Raw genomic sequence first — 23,925 nt, 5'->3', positions numbered from 1 at the left:
AAGTGAACACAAAAGTCCTGAATAAGTGCCCAAACGTTTCTTTGTGTGTGTGTGCTTTGCTTTTCAAATTGTTTGTGTGCAATATAACCCACACAGAGAAAAAGTACAGAAAATATTTATACAAGTTAACAAATAATTTTAGAGCAAATACACATATCTTCCTCCAGAAATAGTCACAGCCCTGACTTTTGAAGTTAACGCAAATGGAATCATACTGTATATTTTCTTTTTTATTTGCTACTTTGGCTTAATATTTTTAAATTTAACTCATGATGTTGCATATCATTCTAGTTTATTTCCACTGCTGTATAATATTCCATGGTATAAACTTACAACAGTTTTTTGGGTTTTTTTTTAACCACTCTACTAGTGATGGACATTTGGGTTTGTTTCTGATTGTCTGCCTATTACCAGTGCTTCTGCTAAGAGTGGAACGGTTGTGTTATCGAGCATGCTTACAGCCAACTTTAATATGTATTCCCAAAGTGCATTCCAAACTGAATGGATCAAATTTACACTTGGACAAGCAGCCTGAGAATTCCTATTGTTTCATATGCTCACCAACATTGGTATTGTCGGACTTAAAAAAATTTTTTAACCAATCTGAATGGTGCAATTTGTTCTCTTGCAGCACCTTCCAAGGTCATGTAGTTTTATCATTCATATTTATCTCTCTGATGCATTGCAAGTTTATTTTTGTTTCTGATATGAGAAAGGGTCCAATTTTATTTTTTATGTGGGTACTCCATTCCCAAAGTTCCATTTACAGAAAGGTCTTCATTTCCCCAGTGAGCTACTAAGCTATGTCTGTCGCATTTCAATCATCCATACACACAGGAATCCCGTTCTGCCTCTTCTTTCTATGCCAGTTCACAGTTAGTGTAGATTTATTTTCAATCTTGGTATCTAGAATACCAAGTACTACTACCTTGTGTTCCTTCTTCAACATCTTAGCTACTCTTAGCCTTTTGTATTTCCATATGTATTTTAGGATTGGCTGTCCAGTACTATAACAATCCTACTGGGATTTGTTTGAGATTACATTTGATATAACTGAGGTGTATTTGTTGGGGCTATATAAAAGCCTCAGCCTCAGTGCCCCAATTCAGGACGAACCTAGGAGACCACTTCCACTCCAGAACTCCCTATAGGGATGAGCCAAGGACTTTGTTATGTCTGTCCCACTGTTCAACCTGTCCCTTCCAATCTCATTCCTTCAATCTCCCATAGGTGACGATCCCAAAAGCACTCCTCAGTAAACATGCTACGTACAAATCTCTCTCAGAATCTGCTTCCCATGGAATCCAATCTGTGACATAGATCAGACACTTAATCTGGATTTGAGTTCTTTTCTCTACCTGCCATGCTACATCTAACTTTAGAATCTGTGGACCTTCTAAACACTTATACCCCCTCCGGAAATGCTACACGATATTGCTCCTAAATAAGAACAAACTCCACAGCAAAATAAAATATGCAATGGGCTACATTCCATGGGCTTCACTAACTTTATAATCTATCTCATTGCATAGAGACTACTTACATGGAAAGGAAAGGTATGCTCCAAACCAGAAATAATATACGAGGCTGTCTCTTTTATAGCCATATCCAAGCACCTGGAAACCAAGCAATGGACACAGAAGTTGTGGCTCTTGCCTGTCCAAGTGATGACTCATTAATAACCTTTTACCTCATCCTTCTGACTCTTGGTTCTGCTGGTTTAGAGGTTTAGTAACTCTGAGATGTATGCTTCCACCATGAAGCATCGACAACTTAATGATACGCTGAGACTGCAGTCTAGCAATTTTGGAGACTTCGTGCCAAAAGGCAAACAGCAACAATAAAGGATTACAATACTGGCTACAGTGATAATCCTACCTGTCAAGGGAAATGTTCTATAACTGCCATACAATGGAAAATGTTTAAATGGAACCGGCAGATTTCTGAAATGCCTCTCAGATGACAACATTTAGTGATAAGAAGTCAGTGAAAGTTACTACAAATCTAAACAAGCAGGGCTATTATGCTACAATACCCTTTAAATACATACTTTTTCTTTTTTTGTATTTATTTTTTTTTACATTTATTTATTTATTTTTGAGACACAGAGAGAGACAGAGCACACATGGGGGAGGGGCAGAGAGAGGGGGACACAGAATCCGAAGCAGGCTCTAGGCTCTGAGCTGTCATCACAGAGCCCAATGCGGGGCTGGAACTCACAAACCATGAGATCATGACTGGAGCGGAAGTCAGACCCCCACCCGATGGAGCCACCCAGGTGCCCCTAAATACATAGTTTTTCTGCACAAGGATTCCAGAGTCACTGTTGCCTGGAACAAAACTTTTGACCGATACAGAAATGTGTTTACTAGCAGGATAATGTAATGATTTTCTGGGCTCAATATATGACAATGATATAAACTTTTTCTACTGAATTAATAGAATAAAAATTTTTAGGTTAAATATATTAGATGTACCAGGAAGATTAAAGTTAAGATCACCATTTGACCCTCTGTCGTGTAACTTGCCCACTATAAAGCTACAGTCCCCAGAGCTTTACAATTTGTCCAAATTTACTTTTATCCTGAAATATCCTCTAACATGTCTAAGTGAATTCTACGATAATATCTTCTTTTTTAAAAATCTTTTTCATAAATTTACCACCACCTGACCTTTCTAACTTCTTCTATACCTTTATCTGGTAATTAGAGTGTACATTACTATGTTAGAGTGTATTTAAATGGAAAATATGTCAGCAACCAAATGTGAGCAACCAAAACCTTCATCTTTTTTCTTAGTGGCAATGGTTTGCTTAGTATTTACTGAAACATGTAGATCTCAGATAACTGTCTCACGTCCAATAACCATCAGCAACAGAGTAGATTATCCCTGTGCTAATCATTCTATTCCCGGCCAAATGGCTTGTTAATTTACCTGATGGCCAGTGTTCTGATTATGATCTCTTGACATATGCTTGAATTCAATGAAATTCTAATCACTGTTATACATTAGATAGTTAATTTACTAAACATGCTGTTATAAAATTTCCCACTCTACAGCTCTATTTTCAAGTCGGTAGGTCATAGGTTTAAGGTCTGATATTGGTAGTAGATATTCTAAATTTAAACCAAATTGACAGACTGGATGTTGATAAATCACCAGGATCAAGTGACCTTCGTGTAACAACTTTGGGTCAAAATTCACAGTGAAATTATTCAACTCGCGGCTAGATCTATTAGCTGTCATTCTAAAGTCTGGGCCAGAGGTCAGTCAGATTGCTAATGTAACTCCCACCTTTCAGTGCATTCTGTAACATTAGAACTAATAAGTGATTTCATTAATGGGGGGTTTATAAAATAAATACATAAAAATCAAGCAGTCCCCTACTATATCACTAACAACCAGCTACTCTATTTAATAGGGGTAATATCATCAACAACAGCAACCACCTAAAAATAAAACAAAAAATAAATAAATAAAACCTGGTGGTCCAAGGAATTAATAGGAAAATTGTAGATTTGTTGGAAAAAAGTTATAAATATTTCCTCAGAGATAAATACCATCGTTTAGAAAAGAAAACAATCTTTTCAGATGTCAGTTCTGAAGCTAATACATGAATGTAATCCAATTTCAAGCAACACATCATAATAATTTTTTATGAACTTTTCAGGATGATTCTTTTTTCATAACAACCTTACTGAGGTATATTCTGTTTACTCATTTCAAGTGTACAATCCAGTGATCTTTAGTAATTTCACCGCAGGGTGAAGCCATCTATCTAAATGAGTTTGAAAATACTTCATCACCCCAGTAAGTTCTCTCATGCCCATTTGCAGCTCATTCCCCTTCCCAATTCAGCCTCTAGGGAACCACTAATCTACCTTCTGTCTCTATAAATTTGCCTTATCTAGACATTTCATATAACTGGAATCATACATGACGAGATCTCTTGTGTCTGGCTCTTTTACTTAACATAATGCTTTTGAGGTTCATCCTTGGTGTAGAATGTGCCAGTACTTTGTTCCTTTTTTATTGCTAAATAGTATTTCACAATATGGTCATAGCTGCCAAAATGACTGTGAGGTAACTGGTGGAATAAATGTGTTACAAGAGCCAAAATTTTTTGAAAGTGTAAAAGATGAGGGAGTCTTAACCAAATGACATTCTAAATCTACAATATAAAAATGTGATACGATTACAAGAAATGACAGACATATCGATGGAGAAAATTAAAATATCTAGACCTAAAATGCAGTATTTATAAGAACTTAATATATGGTAGGAATGACATCTCAGATAAGTGAGGAAGAGAATTGATTATTCAATGAGTAGTGTTTAGACAACTGGCCAAACATAAAAATAATCTTAAATTCTAACTGCACATCTGATACCATACAATGAAATTAATCCCAAATGGTTTAAAGATTCAAATGTAAAAAGTGAAACCATAAACATACGAGGTGAATATTTATAGCCTTTAGCCTCACAGGAAAAGTAGAAACCATAAAGAAAAAGGCTTAATATATCAAATATTTGAAACTTACACATGACCTAAATCATATAAAGTAAATTGCAAATGACAAAAAGGGGAAATATTTACAGAATATAAATGCCTACTAAATGGTTCATATTTCAATATATAACATTTAAAAAGTACTTGCAACACGCTGAGAAATTCAACCCTAATGCAAAATGTATCAAATAACCATTTAAGTGAGCAAGGAATGACAGAGAAAAAGCCACTGGAAATAAGTTAAACCTTATTACAGTAAAAGTGCAAAGTAGGACAATAATGAAGTTTGCATTAAAAAAAGTGATATTGGAAAGAATTTAAGTTTATTTATTTTGAGAGAGCGAGAGTGAGAGAGAGAGAGTGTGCGTGCACAGGGCAGAGGCAGAGAGAGAGCACGAGACAGAATCCCAAGCAGGCTCCACACCGGTAGCACTGAGCTGACGTGGGGCTCGAACCCATGAACCATGAAATCATGACCTGAGCCAAAACCAAGAGCTGGAAGCTTAACCAACTGAGCCACCCGGGTGCCCTTGGAAAAGGTTTTTTAATGCTAATTCTGAGAATTGGCCAAGGTGTGGGCAGCAACCATTCCCATACTCTCTTGGCGATAGTGTGCTCTGATATAACCCCTATGGTGAACGATCAGGAAAAACTTCACAAAAGTCATAAAATGATGCATATTCTGACTCAGCAATTAATTCCTAGGATTCTAAGGAGAGTCATGGATGGTTGGTTACGATATAAAATTCTAAAAGCACTGAAACATCTAACAGTGAGAGATTACTCAATAAATTCTAATAAATACAATGTAATTCTCCTCAGCAAGTAAAATGATGAGACATTATAGGGAATGGCGTGAAAATTTACTAAAAAATATCGTTTAAGAAACAGATTTTAGAATAGATTTAGAATAGTTTGATGTAGGACTCCATTTTGTTTCAGAAAAAAAGAATAAAGCTTTTCAAAATATAAGTGGTAGAGAGAGACTGGTTCAGTGGTGATTATGATATATGATACTCATAATTCCTATGTAGGAAGAATAATGAATGTATTTAGAATGAATACAAAGTACAAAATTATTGGGCTCACCTATATTTTCCAAATTTTCTACAACAAACATGTATTACTTTTATCAGCAAGTATTATTATTATTACTATTACTATTTTCATCCACTCTTATAGTCCTGTCTTTTTTTTTTTTTTTTAATCCTGTACCGCAACTCCATGTCCTGCTGTTGGCCAATACCTGACCCACCTCATTTTCACTCAGGAGCTTTGGTGACAAGTCAGTGAAGTCTCTACCTTTCCTCCCTGTCGTCCTTGCACACAGAGGCCAGAGTTTTTCTACAGTACATTTGTGATAGGTGGGATGGGCTGAAAGCAAAGGATAGTGGGTTTGAATGCTCCCTGTGGTCCGGACTCAGGTAGGACTCCCCCGTTTGAGGCAGAAGCCTCATCAGATTTGCTGTCCTCTGTCGTGCAGTTGGAGCTGTCAGTGAACATCTCCAGGGCCGTCCTAAATTACAGGGCAGAAAGCAAGGCCCTAATGCCACATTCCCCTCTCAGGTATCCAGCACTTTCCCATCATTAGCAATCAGGAAAGTTGACTACACCTAGTTTTTCTTAACACATAAGGCTGCATGTGATTTAGAAGGGGCTACCATCATTCACTCAATGTGTTTTCCCATTCACGGTCCAGTGTCCAAATCCTCCTCGATAGACAGGAAGGAACCCATCACACCAGAGAGAAGGGCCCTCTTCAGACTGTGCATATTACCCTCTTAGCAATGAATGTCTGAATGATAGGACAAGGGGGTATGGTTGATGCTCTCCTACTTGCCCCATAAGGAATGCAAGAAATAAAATCAGAGTGTTGTTCCTTGTCTCCACAAGAAGTAATCTCTGACATACAAGCACGTGGTGTTTATGCAATATTTATAAAATGACCTCAAATCAACTGGACGATGGCCTCTACCCCATGTGTGAGCCAGTGAAAGCCAAGAAGTTCATGATTCCCAGTGTCACCCAGTTATTCGGTGACAGAGGTGGGACTATATTCAGTCTCAACTCCCAATACACTGCACCATGTCTGTCCCATGTTAGACCAGCCTTATCAAAATATGGTAGTCTATTTAAGTCTATGATCTACATGCACTTTGGGGGCATTAGGTTTTGGGAAAATGGGCTTCTTCCCCTTACTTAACACTGAATTTTGCTGCTTACACTGACCTGGCTCATTCCCCCAGCACATGAAGAAACTTTATGCTAATGTTACTCTGAGAATCTTTATTAAAACATTTTATGAAGGTTTTTATTTTAATTGCAGTACAGTTAAGATATTAAGTTTCAGATATACCATATATACAATAACAATTCTATACACTACTCAGTGTTCATCCAAATAAGTGTACCTTTGAATCCCCATCACCCATTTTACCCATCTCTCTCCCTACCTCCCCTCTGGTACCCATCCATTGTTTCTCCACAGTTAAGTGTCTGTTTTTTGGTTTCTCTCTCTCACCTTTGTTTTTTGTTGTTTCTTAAATTCCACATGAGTGAAATCATATGGTACTTATCTTTCTCTGACTTAGTTCACTTAGCGTTATATTCTCTAGATCTATGTTGCTGCTAATGGCAACATTTTGTTCATCTATCACCACTATCTAATTCCAGAATATTTCCATCGCGCAAAAAGAAACCCATACCCATTAGCAGCCATCCCCAACCCTCCCTTCTCCCAGCCCGTGGCAACCACTAATCTGCTTTCTGTGGATCTGCCTATTCTGGACATTTCATGTCAATGGAATCCTACAACATGAGGCTGCAATGGTTCATCTTACAAATTAACTTGGCTAGGCTGTAGTACCAGTTATTCAGTAAAACACTGATCTAGGTGTGGCTAACATATATAATTAGTTCACTTAAATGAAAGGAGCTTACCCTTGATAATCTAGGTGGTCCCATCCCAACAGCTGAGGATGATGAGCAAAAACCAAGGTTTCGTGGACAAGAAAGAATTCTGCCTTGAGACAGCAGATCAAACTCCTGCCTGAGTTGCTGGCTTGCCCTCTGGATTCCAGACTTCAATGGAACCCACAGTTATGTGAGCCAATTCATTAAAATAAGTCTCATGTAGATATTTATGCAAGAGATTCTGTTTCTCAGGAGAATCCTGACTGATACCGTGGCATCTGTATCTGGATTATTTCACTTGGAAGGTTTGCAAAGTTGATCTGTGTTACAGCATGTAAGGAGTTTGGTGTGTGTGTGTGTGTGTGTGTGTGTGTGTGTGTGTGTATGTATGTGCATGTATTTATGTGTGTGTGTGTATATATATATATATATATATATATATATATATCTCCCCACATACATACATACACATACTACATCTTCTTTATCCATTCATCTATTGATGGACACTTGGGCTGCTTCCATAATTTGGCTATTGTAAGTAATGCTACAATAAACATAGGGGTACATGCATCCCTTTGAATTAGTGTTTTATGTTTTTTGGGTAAATACTCATTGGTGCAATTACTAAATCATAGGGTAGCTCTATTTTTAACTTTTTGAGGAGCCTCCATACTGTTTTCCACAGCGGCTGCACCAGTTTGCATTCCTACCGACAGTGTAAGAGGGTTCCCCTTTCTCCACATCCTCTCTGACACCTGTTGTTTCTTGTGTTTTCAATTTCCGACAGGTGTGAGGTGATATCTCATTGTGGTTTTGATTTACATTTCCTGGATGATGAGCGATGAGCATGCATTCATGTATCTGTTGGCCATGTGTATGTCTTCTTTGGGGAAATGTCAGTTCATGTCTCCTGCTCATCTTTTAATTGTGTCATTTGTTTTTCTCGAACAATTATTATTTTTAATACAATATTCTTTAGAAGCATGTTAACTATCTTGCAGAATTCATTGGAAGCATCATAAATAATAAGCTTAATAAGAGTTGAATTAGGAGTCTAAGCAGAGCCTTCCCCTTAGATATCTCATAGGGTATAAATAAGCATATAAAAATAAGATTTATTTAAATTTTCAAAAATGTTTGAATAGAATTGTACATCAGTGATCTTGTTCTCATCTCTTTTTGCTTCTTCCTGTAATGGGCTTCTACCCCCACCTTGTTATTTTTACTATATTCTCTTCATCATTTCTTTGCCTTCAGTTTACCAATGATGAATTCGATTTCCTCACTGAGAAAATGGATAAGAAAATCTTTCAACCCTGATTCCTCTCAGATTCCTCCCCTCTCTCTTGTTCTTTTCACCAAACTTCTTGAAAGAATGTGCAATACATTCTGCTGACTTCTGCAGCTTGAATTCATTCTCAGCCCATTGCAGTCTGGCTTTAATCCCAAATATTCTGATGCAACTTTTGTCACCACACTTATAAATGCTCTCTTAAATGCCAAATATGTTCAGAAAGCTCTACCCAGGCCTCCAGAGTAGATACTGTCTCTTACACATTTCAATTCCCCTCCAGCCCCAAGCACAGTCCCTTCCTTTGTGGTAAATCTACCTCTGGGGCCAGGCACTGTTCTATTTATCAGAGATACAGTGTAAGAAACAGTATAAGGAAGTATGCTCACTTCCATGGATAGTTCCTATTTGGCTATCACACAGCTCTTTTGTTTTACTGTAATTGCCTTCACCGATTCCTCCTGTTGTTGAGAGAATTAAATGAGATAATATATATAAAGCACTTGGCATGCAGATGACAATTCAAACTAAGAGCTCAATAAATGGTAGCAGACATTCAAATTCCGTATGTTCAGTAGATGCTATTCCCCAGGCTGAGTTTGCTTCTCAGGCACTGAAAGTGTGTTTGCATTTCAAAAATATGATTTACATTGAGAATTACACCTTGTTGCCACCTTCAAAATTGACCCTTATGTGCTTTGCTTTCAGATATTATTAATTCAAGGTTTTCCTATGTTTCAGAATTAGATACTGGAGCTGTAGAAATGAAAGATAGACAATCCGTGTGCTCAATGGACTCACTGTCAGATTGACAGTAAAAGTAGAGCTATAATGCAGTATAAGACATGTGATTACAAAGATATTCATCGGGGCGCCTGGGTGGCTCAGTCGGTTAAGCGGCCGACTTCGGCTCAGGTCATGATCTCACGCTCCGTGAGTTCGAGCCCCGTGTCAGGCTCTGTGCTGACAGCTCAGAGCCTGGAGCCTGCTTCAGATTCTGTGTCTCCCTCTCTCTGACCTTCCCCCATTCATGCTCTGTCTCTCTCTGTCTCAAAAATAAATAAACGTTAAAAAAAAAATTAAAAAAAAAAGATATTCATCTTGCAGACATGAGTTGATGCTTAAGCTGTTAAAATCAAATGACTCCATGGGCACCTGGTTGAGTGTCCAACTTCAGCACAGGTCAAGATCTCATGTGGGGTTCGAGCCCCACATCAGGTTCTGTGCTGAGAGCTCATATCCTGGAGCCTGCTTTGGATTCTTTGTCTCCCTATCTCTCTGCCCCTCCCTGCTCATGCTCTGTTTCTATCTCAAAAAATAAAATAAAACGTTACAAAAAAATCTTTTAATCAAATGACTCCACATACACACACACAGAGAAGCCATTATATCTATGTAAATAGGCATAGACATAATGTGAGCTAAAGACTGTATTTTGTTCCAGCATCTTCAAATGATATTTGGAAGAATCCAAGCTATAAACAAATGCACTTCTCAAACATTTCAGCATAAATACACTTCCCTCCCAAATGAACAAAAGTAATTTTTATCCAGGATATTAGGTCACTAATACCTAAAACAGCTAGGTTTTTAATTCAGAACTGCAATTCAGAAGGCATATATATATATATATATATATATATATATATATACACACACACACACAGAGAGAGAGAGAGAGAGAGAGAGAGAGGGAGGGAGAGAGGGAGAGGGAGACAGAATATCACAAATACCAATGTACATAGTTGTGGGATTTGAGATATCTTGGATCCTTCAGTTTTCTAAGGTTTTAGAGAAGTAGAATTGGGAAGGATTCTGTCTGATATGTCTGTATTCAAAGTGAGATATTATAACCTATTTAACACCTACAACAAAAGTGTATTTTGAGACCTGAATAATTGAAGACACATAAAACTAAGATTTTTTTCCCCCACTCGATCGGTTCGATACTGTCTGTTCTAAAGGGAAAAGGGAATTCTTTCTTGAATCCTCATGACTATTTTATATCTGGTCAGACAAATCTGTTACTTTCTGGGCCTAAGGCAGAAAATAAGTTTCTCTTCACACCCTGACCACCACGACCAGATAACAAGGAGGCAAACAAGGCCACAGTTTGGCAGATAAAACACTTTTGTAATATATATGTGTGTGCAAGTGAGGGGGCAGTGCATACATCTTAGCAAGAAGGTCTCTGAGGGCAGAGCCTGGGTCTTATTTTTTCTTATACCCTAAGTACTTCTCTCATAGTAGGTGCTTACAAAAAGTGAATCAATGCATTAGCAGATGGACAGATGAAAGGAGAATATACAACTGGGGTGTATGGTAAGATATCGTAAGCCATGACTTTGATATTCAAATAAACACGAAGTAATTAAACCACATGTGGGTTTCTTAATCAAAGACATAGGCCAAAGAATTTAAAAAGAAATAGAAACAAATCTGAAATGTTTGCGTTGCCTCCAAGAGTTTCTTCAAGTTTACAACACTGATTAAATCAAGCCATTGCCTTTCATACAGGCATAGAAATCTTGGATGACTCTTAACCTAGTTTTAATACGGGTACTGTCACTGGGTTCCAGGAGTGTGGCTTGAAAACAAGCAAGCATTTTTGTTGAAAAGATTTTAATTTTTCACCATGGTTTCCCTTTCCTACATATCTGAACCTTCCTCACTCTTCCAGAGGTGGGCAGAAATTTTAAAAATAAATTTGTAAAAACAAAACTATTTCTGCCATCACCAGTGTAAGTTAAAATTTTTTTAAAACACTAAGTCATTGACCATTTAGCTGAATAACACCTGCTCAAGTCAGTCTCCACTTGATGGTCATCACTGACTTCGCAGAGAACTTTCCAGAAACAATGGCCAGAAATGAGGGATATGAAGGACTGTGGACAAGAAAAAAGATATGAAGGGCTGTGGACAACAAGAAAAAAGTGGGAAATGCCTTGAGCACTGCTCAGTGCCTGTTCGTATAGCACGGCTCCGTGACATGCATGAAAACATGAGTAGCTCAGGAACGTTAACAAGAAAGCAGTGGTTCTTTAAGATCCCAGCCGTGAACAGTATGGAAGAGCCTGCCTCACTGTACATCTTCCAATGACCAGTTATCGCAAACTATACCGCTTTTAAAAACTCAGATACGAGTGGGGATTTTCAAGATTGATTTGAGAAGTACAAGCAGTGAGGTAGTCCATTCGCAATTACTCCCAAGTCTAGTGAGTTTGAGTTCATGGCGTTCCACACACTGTATCTACGAAGGGTGCTTGCCACGCCATTTCTGCCCGAGTAGGCTACGGCTGTCACAAAGCTCCCATGACATGTCATTGTCTTCCGTTATCATCCTTGCCCTACAGCCTGCATCGCTGCATCACAAACCACCTTCTTGGTTTGCCAACATGGTCATCAGAATAGGCAACATTGCTTTAGTATCGCTTTTGAACCAAAGGGAGAGGGAAAAACAAGCCATTACACATAAATGTTTTGGCTTGGATACAGAATACTAGCTCAAATAAAATGTCACTGCAAATAGCACAAACCACTGTAAACAAATACTGTCTCTACGCCTGGTGTAAAACATCCACAGATAAGACTAAGACTATCAAACGCTGCTTTGGGACATGCTTTTGTCTCCTTCATCTTTAAGCTGGGAGCTCAATCCAATTATCCACGAATTTAGTTTCTGTTCCTGATTTATGTATACTAGGGTTGGAGGGTTGTTGTTTTAAAAATATTTTTGGTTATGACAAGTTGAAAATTTTAGCTCATAAGCTAAGATTACCTCAAAATAAATATGTTAAATTAAATCCACAAGATATGAATGCAAGGACTCTTGGCATATGAGTTAAAATATGATTTTTCATAAGGAATTGACATTATTCATAAGACTCTTTACATTCTCTCTCACCATTTATTTTGAGAATGTCCAATTTGTGCATTTTTCATCAACTTCTACTGTTAAGTGTAGAGTGTTTCCCCAGAAAAAAGGATTCCTGAAAGAGTCTTGAAATTGCCTTCTGTAGTTTCCTTCCTCACTGTAGCTAACTATAAAACCCTTACACTGTGTAACTAAAATGCTAGATTCTTTCCATAATTCATATTGATTTTTGCATAAAATGCCTATTCTGAGCTCAGAACTACATAATCAAACACAACCATCAGTTTCTGATGCTAAACAAAATGATCCCTTTGGGGGGATTTATTCACACCTTCTCCAGAGATAAAGGGGAAAATAATCATCTAACTTCCTGAAACATTATAGTTTTACATTAGATAAAACAGACACCTCTATCTGGAGTCAATTTCCATGTCAGGTAAATCAAGTAGTCATTGCTCCACAGTGAAGAACTAAATTTCATCTGTAAGTCAAATTTCTAGACGGTTCCTGAGGCATTTAAACCTTCAAATACTCAAAGGAGGTGGTCATGAAAGAGCTTATGAAAAGTGATATTTTTTCCAGGGAATTTTTATCTAGTATTAGCCAGATGCTTCACCCTTTACGTTTGTCCCTCCTCAAAACAAATCAAGACTGCCAAGTTAATTTTCAGCAGAATTCATCTTCTGAGAAGATATAACCCTAAAACCCTATCATTTCTTTCCTTTCATATCCAGAGTTGTTTGGAGAGCAATACACAGGCCCGCCTCCTCCTACACCCCTCACCCCCTCCTCCTCACTGGGCACACCCACAATGCCCTTCCTCCTCTTGGTCCTTGCTTGGATACTTGCTATTGTTTCCTCTACCTGAAAAGTCTTGTCCCCATACATTCTGATAGGGCTTTGTCCTATTGTTCAAGTCTCAGCTCAGATGTACCCCTCCCAGGGAGGCCTAACCACCCATCAAAAGTGGCTTCACCAGAGATTTCACATCTCATCCCTTTGTTTCACCAATTTTGTACTATTCACTGTGATCTGAAACAGATTTGCCTATTTCTTTATTACATGGCCTCCCCATTTCCCACTGCAATATAAGTTCTATGAGAACAGGGCTTATGCGTGCCCTCTGTTGTATTCTAAGTCACCAGCAATGCACAACACAGGTTTAAGAGACCAGAGACAAAGGCAGATTCACTTGTGTCTGGGGGAAAAATATCCTATCCTTAGGCTAAATTTCCTTCTCCCCAACCTCTTTACTTCCTCACGCAGATCAGGAATTTTTATCTCTTTTGCTAGCTGAATTGCTCAGACATCCTCAAAACACCTGACTTTCATTTAGTCTCCACAAGATGAATACTACGTCCCAACTATGCATTCCATCACTTCCCTACCAAATTGATATTCCCCGATTCCCTGAGGAATTTTCTCTTTCTTTCAAGAAGTACACAGTGCCTGTAAGGTTACTAAATATGAATGCAAGCACTATCGCCGAGGACTTCCAAATATGGCATCACAACAGCAACAGTGACTTGTCTCAATGATATCATATCTCTCGGCGGCTGGATGTGGGTTTGTTAACTTTAAAATGAGAGGCAGGTTTAAAGATTAACAATTTGCTTGGATAAAGGAAAAAGGAAAAATATAATTAATCATTTGCCTGTCCCCCAACACTAGTTTACAAAACCATGGTGCAACTTTATTGAGCTCAAAATTGAAGGGTGGCAAGGTTAATATGTAGCTTTAGACCTCACGGTTTCATTAACAAACACATTACAGGCTGTAAAGCTGAACTGACATTAATGCTAGGCCCAAACAAAGTAAATAATTACTGGCTTGGCAAATGAGGAAGTACTTGCAGAGTTTGTTTACATTGGGTTTTTGGAAAATTCATGTTGGCAACAAGTCAAATACAGTTTGACTAGTAATTGTGACAATTGCTCACAGATGCTGTTGGAAGAACAACAAAAGAATGGATTTATGGCTTTTCTCTCCCCCTACATTTTACCCCTTTGTTGCCTTTTTTTTTTTTCTTTACCATTTTGGATCAATAAAGAACTTGCAGCCACAAAGATAAGTGGGTTACATGGCAGATGGGCCTTGGAATGTTTAAAAATCTCATGTTGCATTTTGTCTCTTGGCCCTAGATTGGAAAAGACACAGCTGCATTCAAGCTGCAGTCATAAAATCCATGCTCCTTGAAAATGCTTGTGGGTCCCCTTAATAGAGCGGAGTTGAGATGAAGCCTGCTTAGAAATTTTCCAATAGAAAGACTGGTTTGTTTTGTGCCGGAGCACGGTTAACAGGCCACCGAGTTCATAAGACTTAAGGACAGAGTTCTGGCTGAGTAGGATCCATTTCATTTTCCCTTGCTGGATTGGAAAAGCATAAACAGGAATCAAGGAATAAAACAACTCACCAAACTGGAAAATAGTTCTGCAGAGCAATTGAGGTCTGTGACATATAATTTGAAACAATTTTGGTTTCCCTCATCAAAGATCAGTATTTTGCCAACTAAAAGCTAACATTTCACACACACACAAACACACACACATACTTCCAGACCGTCTAAACACTTGAATCTAAATCTCTTTATTCTTAAAAGATAGAATTTCACTGATTTTAAGTATAAATACAAAGCTGAGATCTTTCTAATTCCATTTCTACTAACTTCAGGTGGTAAAAGCCAGAATATCCTGGGACTTTATAGTGCTTAACTGAATCATTCAACAAGAGAATCTAAAGCCTTCATTATTATTTAAGTGCTTTATCTAGATCCATGATCTTTGTGATATCAAAGCCGTATCTCTTGTCTGTTCCAACAAGTTGTTCTATCATTCTCTGAATCATGTTTCTCTTAATATTCCTCTGGGTGATCATTGCATAAACCTGAATAAAAGTACATCATTATCTTCTAAATAACTAAAGTAGAAAGGAATATATACCCCAATAGGCCTTCTAACCACTTAAACACTGTTCATCTATCAATAACACACTCGATTCACATCATCCAAGTTTTCAGATTTGTCTTACTCCTAACCTTGAAACCATGAATATGCCTTAGAAAGAAAAACTCTGCTGTGAAACTTACTGGATTTCAGGTGAAACACTAATAGTTAAATATTTTAAACTCTAAAATTTCCTAACTCTGACTTTCTCATTGCCTAGACTTCTCTGACTGTGGAATTTGGAGGCCAAGGGCAGGACAAAGGGAGAGGTTGGCTGGCAGCAAAATTCTTCAGATTTTACACCAAAATCTTTGACTCATGTCTGAATTATCATTGAATATTAGCTCACAGCCAGTGACAAAACTTCTCTGATGTCCCTAAATACACTTGACCTAATAATTATCAGTGAAACTTCATGGTATTTTTTAAGCAATTCTAGGCTAATTATCAATGGTAATAATTCAGAGTAACCTTCCACTAAACAATGTGTCTGTCATACATGACCACGATCGTTATAACAGCCTCTTAACCCTCGTTTGCCTCTAACTTTTCACTTTTCAAATCTTTCTCCCACACTGCAGTCAGCCACAGATTTAATCACACCATACCATCACCGGGAATTCTTTGAAGTCATCTTACTGCCTACAGGATGAAGACGAAACACCCACATGTCTTTGAGTGCTGACACAGCTTAACCCCAACTTAGCTTACACCACCTCCAACCGTACCTCATTGCTCTCCTGCCATATGCTCTCTTCGAGTCTTCTTGGCATTTTGTCAAGAATCCTTGAACTCTACCTAACGGAAGACTCTGAGGCAAGAGAATGACTGCTCTTCAAGGCTTATTTTTGAGGCTTTTACCCTTGACAGTCTTTTGCTACCACAAAAGAAGTAGTTCTTTTACTCAAGAACTGGTAGGCCACTTTAAAGATTTTGAACATAATTCCAGCAAAACTCCTGGAACTGTAAGTTTGTACCACATCATAAAGCCAGATCATAAGTTAAAAAAAAAGTAATAAAAAACATGTCAAAAAAATCGAGATTTTTTTTTTAAAAAAAGAGCAGTTCTTACATTTGGAAATTTGCTGACCCAATCTTATCTGCTGCCTGATCACCCCCTTAAGCAATAATAGGACTAGAAAATAGAACTATATATATATATATATATATATATATATATATATCAACTATAAAATCATGGAATGTTACCTATCTCTCAGGGCAACATTTGTCGAGTCACAAAACTGACTCACTGCACTGAACTTATACTGTTGAATAACATGCATGGAGGGAAACCAGAATTACAACCACACGTAAAAATGGATACATTAGAGCTGGATTTTGGAAGAGGGAAAGAAAGAAATAGAAAGCAGTTATAAGGGGAGCACTTAAAATTAGGCATGAATGTTTTGCACTTTTGATTAAAGCATTTGTGAAATCTATGAAGGAACACTTTGCCCCAAGTAGCTTTCAGAAGCCTTAGGAAAAACCATTTGATTGAGTTCAGTGGTCAGAAGCCTCTGCCCCAACTCCACCTCCCTTTTCAAAAGAAGGAAGTAACTTCAAGTTCAGAGTCTAAAATCTAGTGTTAATGATCTGCTCTAGTCAATTTTTTTTTTGAGGATGAAGCAAGCTATGTTTGGAAAAATGCAGCATCTAAATTAATGTTAAAGTTATAATATCTTTTCATTATATTTATTACATATCTCATATCTTCTATCCAATTATAAACTCCTTATGGGATCTTTGTATTACATAAATCCAGAATTTAATACTATCTCCCTGGTACAAAGTAGGCTAACAATGCATATTGCAAGTTGGACCGTATTCTTTCAAGAAGTCTTTTAGATCTTCTCAAACTTTCTGACTCTCTGTTGTCTTCATTTCCCCCCTTTCAACCAAAGAATATGTTTTAGAGGTGAGCTACCAACGGTTGTATGTATGTCTCTCAGTTGTGCTACTGAGAACCTATTTGTGACAGCTCTGCCACATGTATTTGAAATTAAATAAGTCAAGGACAAGAACTCTAATTTCTTTTTAATTTCCCATAGCACATGTTTAACATACACTCTTCTGACTCATATTTAGCTCACACAGGTCACTACCAGGACTGGCCTTGAAATAAGCAGAGGCCGGTGGGTTAATAAAAAGAAGTATTCAGCAAAACAAAACCACACTGAGATACCACCTCAGGCCGGTCAGAGTGGCTAAAATGAACTATAGTTGCTGGCGAGGATGTGGAGAAACGGGAACCCTCTTGCACTGTTGGTGGGAATGCAAACTGGTGCAGCCGCTCTGGAAAACAGTGTGGAGGTTCCTCAAAAAATTAAAAATAGATCTACCCTATGACCCAGCAAATGCACTGCTAGGAATTTACCCAAGGGATACAGGAGTGTTGATGCATAAGGGCACTTGTACCCCAATGTTTAGAGCAGCACTCTCAACAATAGCCAAATTGTGGAAAGAGCCTAAATGTTCATCAAATGATGAATGGATAAACAAGTTGTGGTTTATATATATACAATGGAATACTACTTGGCAAGGAGAAAGAATGAAATCTGGCCATTTGCAGCAACGTGGATGGAGCTGGAGGGTATTATGCTAAGTGAAATAAGTCAGGCAGGGAAAGACAGATACCATATGTTTTCACTCCTGTGTGGATCCTGAAAAACTTAACAGAAGACCATGGGGGAGGGGAAGGAGGGGAAAAAAGTTACAGAGAGGGAGGGAGGCAAACCATAAGAGACTCTTAAATACTAAGAACAAACTGAGGGTTGATGGGGGGTGGGAAGGGAGGGGAAGTGGGTGATGGGCATTGAGGAGGGCACCTGTTGGGATGCGCATTGGGTGTTATATGGAAACCAATTTGACAATAAATTATATTTAATATAAAAAAGAAGTATTCAGGAGAATATCAACAAAAGATTCCTGCCCAAAATCTATTTTAAAAACTAGCTACATAGCTATAAAGAATATTACAATGAGAGCTTGCCTCTTATCTAAGTTTGGTTAAAACTCCAGAGTTACGAAATCTCAGTACTCTTCCATCTAAAATGGCATGCTGGGACTTCATAGGCATTCACAGATGGAGAAAGCTGACTTGGTGACTCCTAGGCCTCACCTACCCCAGGAAAAGCCTGTATCTCGTATATGCAGTTTGATGAAGTGTGACAATGGATGATTCCTGTGGTAATATGTGTCCTCAGAGAAGACTTGGGTTTTCCTGGATGCTGCCTGAGAGAAACATCAGCAGGACAAAGTGAACTCAAAAGATAAATTTGTGTGAGTGGACTTTCACAAGTTAGGTACCAAGTCATAAGCAGCCAGCAAAGGATACAGTACCTGTGCTGGAAAAACTCAGTGAGAAGTCTAGAGATATGTGCAAAATTGTGTGCAGTGTGTGTGTGTGTGTGTGTGTGTGTGTGTGTGTGTGTGTGATGCTCCAAAAAGATCCACAAAAGACTCCTGAAAGAAAGAATGAAACTCAATGAAACTCAAAGGGTACCAATGCTAGATAACCAACTGTGCCAATCAAGCAAAACACCTTCAGTCTCTGATTTCTCTCTCCCCAATTTCAAATCCTGGAGAAGCCAATGACATCATAGGGTATTGGGAACAAAGTGTGGAAAGGTGAGCTGAAATGTAGTTCAAAGCTAAACTGTGTCTAGCCTGACCTGAGGAAGCAGTAGGGAAAAAAAAAAGAAAAAGAAAAAATTTTAATTTGCATGAGAGTTGAGAATTTAATTTAGCATGGTTTGTTTGTTTTATGCATTACTGTGCAAAGAAAACAGTTATTTCTAATCAGTCCGGTTCCTGATCACATCAGGATGTTTTCCTCAAGGCAGGTTTACAAGGCTTATCAGTGTGTAAAGAGATTGCACAACACAGAGTTCTACATATAATTTTTTTTAATTTTTTTAAATGTTTACATTTATTTTTGAGACAGAGCGAGACAGCATGAACAGGGGAGGCGCAGAGAGAGAGACACACAGAATCTGAAGCAGGCTCCAGGCTCTGAGCTGTCAGCAGAGAGCCCGACGCGGGGCTCGAACCCACAAACCGTGAGATCATGACCTGAACCGAAGTCGGATGCTCAACCGACTGAGCCTCCCAGGTGCCTCATACATATAAATTTTTTTAAACTGTAGGGTTTTTATTAACTTTTCCACTTGTTTAAAATTGTGGAAAGATATTTTGATGCATAGGTATGGAGCACATATTTTATTTTTAGCCTCAGGTACCAGTATGGCTTCGCAAGGCACTGTAGATCAGTAACCTCTTTAGTCAAGGAACGTCATATAATGTAGGTATTGTGTATTCCGTAGGAACTGGAGTTTCTACTTTTCTCCTTAAGTTGGGGCCACATGTGATCATTAGCTTCTGTGGTCTCCTAGGCAGGATGCGACATCCTTCAGAGGCCCTGAGAGAATGGCATATAGGACCAAGTTCTGATGAAGAGGAAGTATCCAGAATCACTAAAGAGATCAAGTCTAATGAGCAAGACTGTAGACACCCTCGACCATCCCGGGCAGCACAGTGTACTAAATTCCTAGGGAGGGGAAGGCAGAGGTAACTATAAAAATGGAGGGAAGAAGATGAAGCATGAAAAATAATTTTGCCGAGGTCATTCTTTAGCTTATGGTCTTCAATGCTAATTCCTTCCACTGCAGAGGTAGAGTTTCATTTGTCTACTTGTTTGTTAATAAATTGTCAATTCCCACAAAGATATTTTTAACATCATTTCAAAGCATAGTTTTTTTTTTCTTTTCTTCCTTTTTTTTTTTTTTTTTTTTTTTTTGTTGTTGTTGTTGCATTTCCTTTGTGGAGGCTGGGATGCATTTCATGGAAAGAAATGAAGAATATGTTGACTTCTTATTTGTTTTTCAGATAGAAAAGAGTCCAAACTGTTATAATAGAAAAGGATCTTTTTAAAAACCACCACTCAGATATAAATTACATCTATATGTGATCCGCATCCTATTGCTACGTAGTTGATAAAGCTGACTTCATCACGAATGGTGGTCTCTTCAGATGCTAGTTCTGTACCGCCCAAAGCAGTGCAGTTTGTATGAATGTTAATATGACTTCTTTTTGGATCTGTTCCGTCAGCACTTAAAAATCTCCTCTTTGGTGAGCACTACATGGTGAAACATAGGATTATTTGGTCCATCTTCTTTCCAAATTGAAGGGGGCTTGAGCATGGTGACAGAAAGAACTTTAATGTAATTCATGTCATAAGTGACACTATCTACACACAGTCCAGCCTCCTCTTCAGCAACTCAGCGCTGACATCTAATTTTTTTTAGTTTTACCATATGGAACAGATCTCTTCTGAAGCAAATGTCAAATCCACAATAATTAGGTCAGTGCTGTTCATTTCTTCTCCCAACCCATACTGACCTCTTGCTGGGTGGACTGAGAACTGGCTCTAATTTTAGGTGTCTATGAAACCTTCTCTCACCTTGTGTAATGCTTTGCTTCAACTCATCTGACCTGTTTATTATTCTAAAACTTCCATAGCAAAAATGCTCATGCAGCCTCAGGGATCGACAAAATTTTTCTTAAAAGGGCCAGATAATAAATATTTTAGGCTTTGTGGGTAATATAGCCTCTGTAGCAACTACTCAACTCAGCCATTGTAATGCAAAAGTAGCCACAGACAATATAAAATGAATGAGTGTGGCTGGGTTTCAATAAATGTTTATTTGTTAAAACAGGCAGACAAGGTGGATTTGGCCCCTGGGCTGTAGTATGCTGACCCTTGCTTTGGTTTATGGCTCTGAACTTGGCTAAAATGAGGAGGCCCGTGGAAGAATTCTCTTTAACTACCATCCAATTTTATTTTCCTTACCAAGAACTGATTTTAACAAGGAGATGGCCATCCAGGAGGCCCTGGACACTGAGGAAAGAATTTGGTTTTATCTTTTCTTTTTAAAAAGGCTCTGTAATTTGCCTAACGTAAACTGCCGACAAGCGAATTTTTAGTTGTCATTTCTTTGTATGATACCTTCTAGTTTTCTGGAACAAAACAGTACGCCAAAGGCAGAAAAAATTGCAAGAACTCATTAAATTGAAAATTTTGAGATGAGTTGCAGTTGACAAAAGAGCTAATAAGATAGTAAATGGTACCACAACATAGTATCTAGAGACTGGGAAGTGATAGTCTCTTCAATTAGATATTTATATCAATTTAGTCTTTAATTCAGATCCAGGTGTCAGGAGTTTGAACATTACTGACAAACTAAAACAGGTTTCATGGAGAGAAAAAGTTGAGTGACTTGCAACATTGTTGTGTGAAGAACAAAGCAAATTACGTTGTTAAGTCAAAAAAAAAAAGAAGACTCAGGGAAAATCGTATTTTTCTTCATATATTCGAAGGGCTGTGTTTAGGATAGGGAGCATATTTCTTTAGTATGATTTCAGAAGTAAAAAACAAAAAGATAAGTTTTCAAGAAAATCTCAGCTAAATTCTTAAAAATAGTTTTCTAAGAAAACTGAAGATGGAAAGGAGTATGTTGCAAGTGATGGAATTTCTTTTTTCTTCTTTTTTTTTTTAGGGATGTTTAAGGTAGGTATGGTGGGCATATAGTTCAGGGGATTCAAGAGTCAGATGGGTCATTTGAATAGGTCAATGATGCTTGGACAAAAATTTCATGGACCAGGAATATATATTATATACTTTATATATATATATATATAAAGTATATATATATATATATATATATATATATATATATATATATATATATAATATATATATATATTATATGTTAATATATTTATGTTATATTATATATATTATATGTTATATATATTTATGTTATATATATTATATATATTATATGGTATATATTTGTTATATATATTATATATATAATATGTTATATATATTATGTTATATATAATATATTATATATATATTCACTGGAAATTGGAAAAAAGATGCTCACTGTTTTTTTGTAATACTGAGTGAAGACCTTCAAACCAAAACCAACAACCAGTATCATGTCATAAAATAAATTATATTTTAAATGAAAACATAAGGGGATGTAATACAAAAACTCCGGGCAGTCTGCAAAAATACACAACCTTCCTAACTTTATCAGACACAAATTTAGCTAGCTAAATCAAGAGATGGCATGAGTTTTATTTATCTCATTTTGATACAAAATGGCAAAACTCTTGTCACGAATTAATATGAATCCGTTGATCATCATTTGGGAATTACTGAAACTTTCAATTCCTCTTCAATTTTAAGACTGAATCTTTGAGTGAGCATTGACAGTACCTACATATGAATTTGGTCCTTCTTCCAGGCACATAATAGCTATTTATGCCTAAGTGCTCTGCCTTGTGAATTTATTATTCTAAATGACTTCCTTTACTTCCAAGTGGCAACATCCATCCCATGAGCAAAGCATGGCATTTACAGTGTTTTGTGGTAATGAAACTAAACTACAAAACACCATAACAGTTGTAATGGGTTAAATTATACCCCTGTCTGCCCCACCACCACCACCACCACCAACCAGAAGGGCCCAGCAAACTAATACATTAGCTTTGATAATTTCAGAACCAAAAAGACAAATCCAATGGCAATATGAAATGAACAGTAGGCTAATCCAGGAAATGTTCTAATAAAGCTTAGTCTTTCAAGATAAGTTAACCTAATTATATTCTCAGCTAAAATTCTAAGAGAAGTTAAAAATAATGTGCAGAAGATACAGATTCTCATAAAACTCTACCTCAAGTGATTTTGTCCGTTTCCTTCAATTTTCCTTCAATGGGTATACATTGTAAGATTCTTTATACAAATGATTTTGAGAATTTTTTTTTTGTGAATTCAGTGCATAGCTTGATTTTGTTTTCCTAACAACTAAACGTGTGTGCACATGCACACACACACACACACACATACACACACACACACTAGCCCTGGTATGAGTGAGGCAAAGTCACTAGTGAGGGGGACAAACACTTTACCAGCTTCTAACCACAGCTATGTCAATGCACATAAATTCTAATTTGTAACACCCCTGCAGTTCAATTGTATGGCTCCATTAGTCTATGCATGAATTATTCATACCAGATACATCATAATGGCATCAGAACCATTCCTGATATCAATTCATACTATTATAAAAAGGTAATCTTCAACTGTCCAGCACAACATGTGTTAATTAGATCTCCAAGAAACTTTGCTAGTCAATCACCTTCTTACAGTCCAGCTCTGGCCTCACCTCCTCCAATATGCCCTCCAATCACTCCATCCTACATCTATATCTTTCATTTTTGGACAATCCATGGAACACCTGACACAGTTTAGTAGTTTAAACTACATTTCTTTGTTCTTTTCATTGCTTTGAAGATTTAACTCTTGTGTCCCTGA

Source organism: Panthera leo, chromosome B3, assembly GCF_018350215.1.
Source record: "Panthera leo isolate Ple1 chromosome B3, P.leo_Ple1_pat1.1, whole genome shotgun sequence".
NCBI lineage: Eukaryota > Metazoa > Chordata > Mammalia > Carnivora > Felidae > Panthera > Panthera leo.
The sequence above is the reverse complement of the archived record's forward strand: the minus strand, read 5'-3'. Positions refer to the sequence as shown.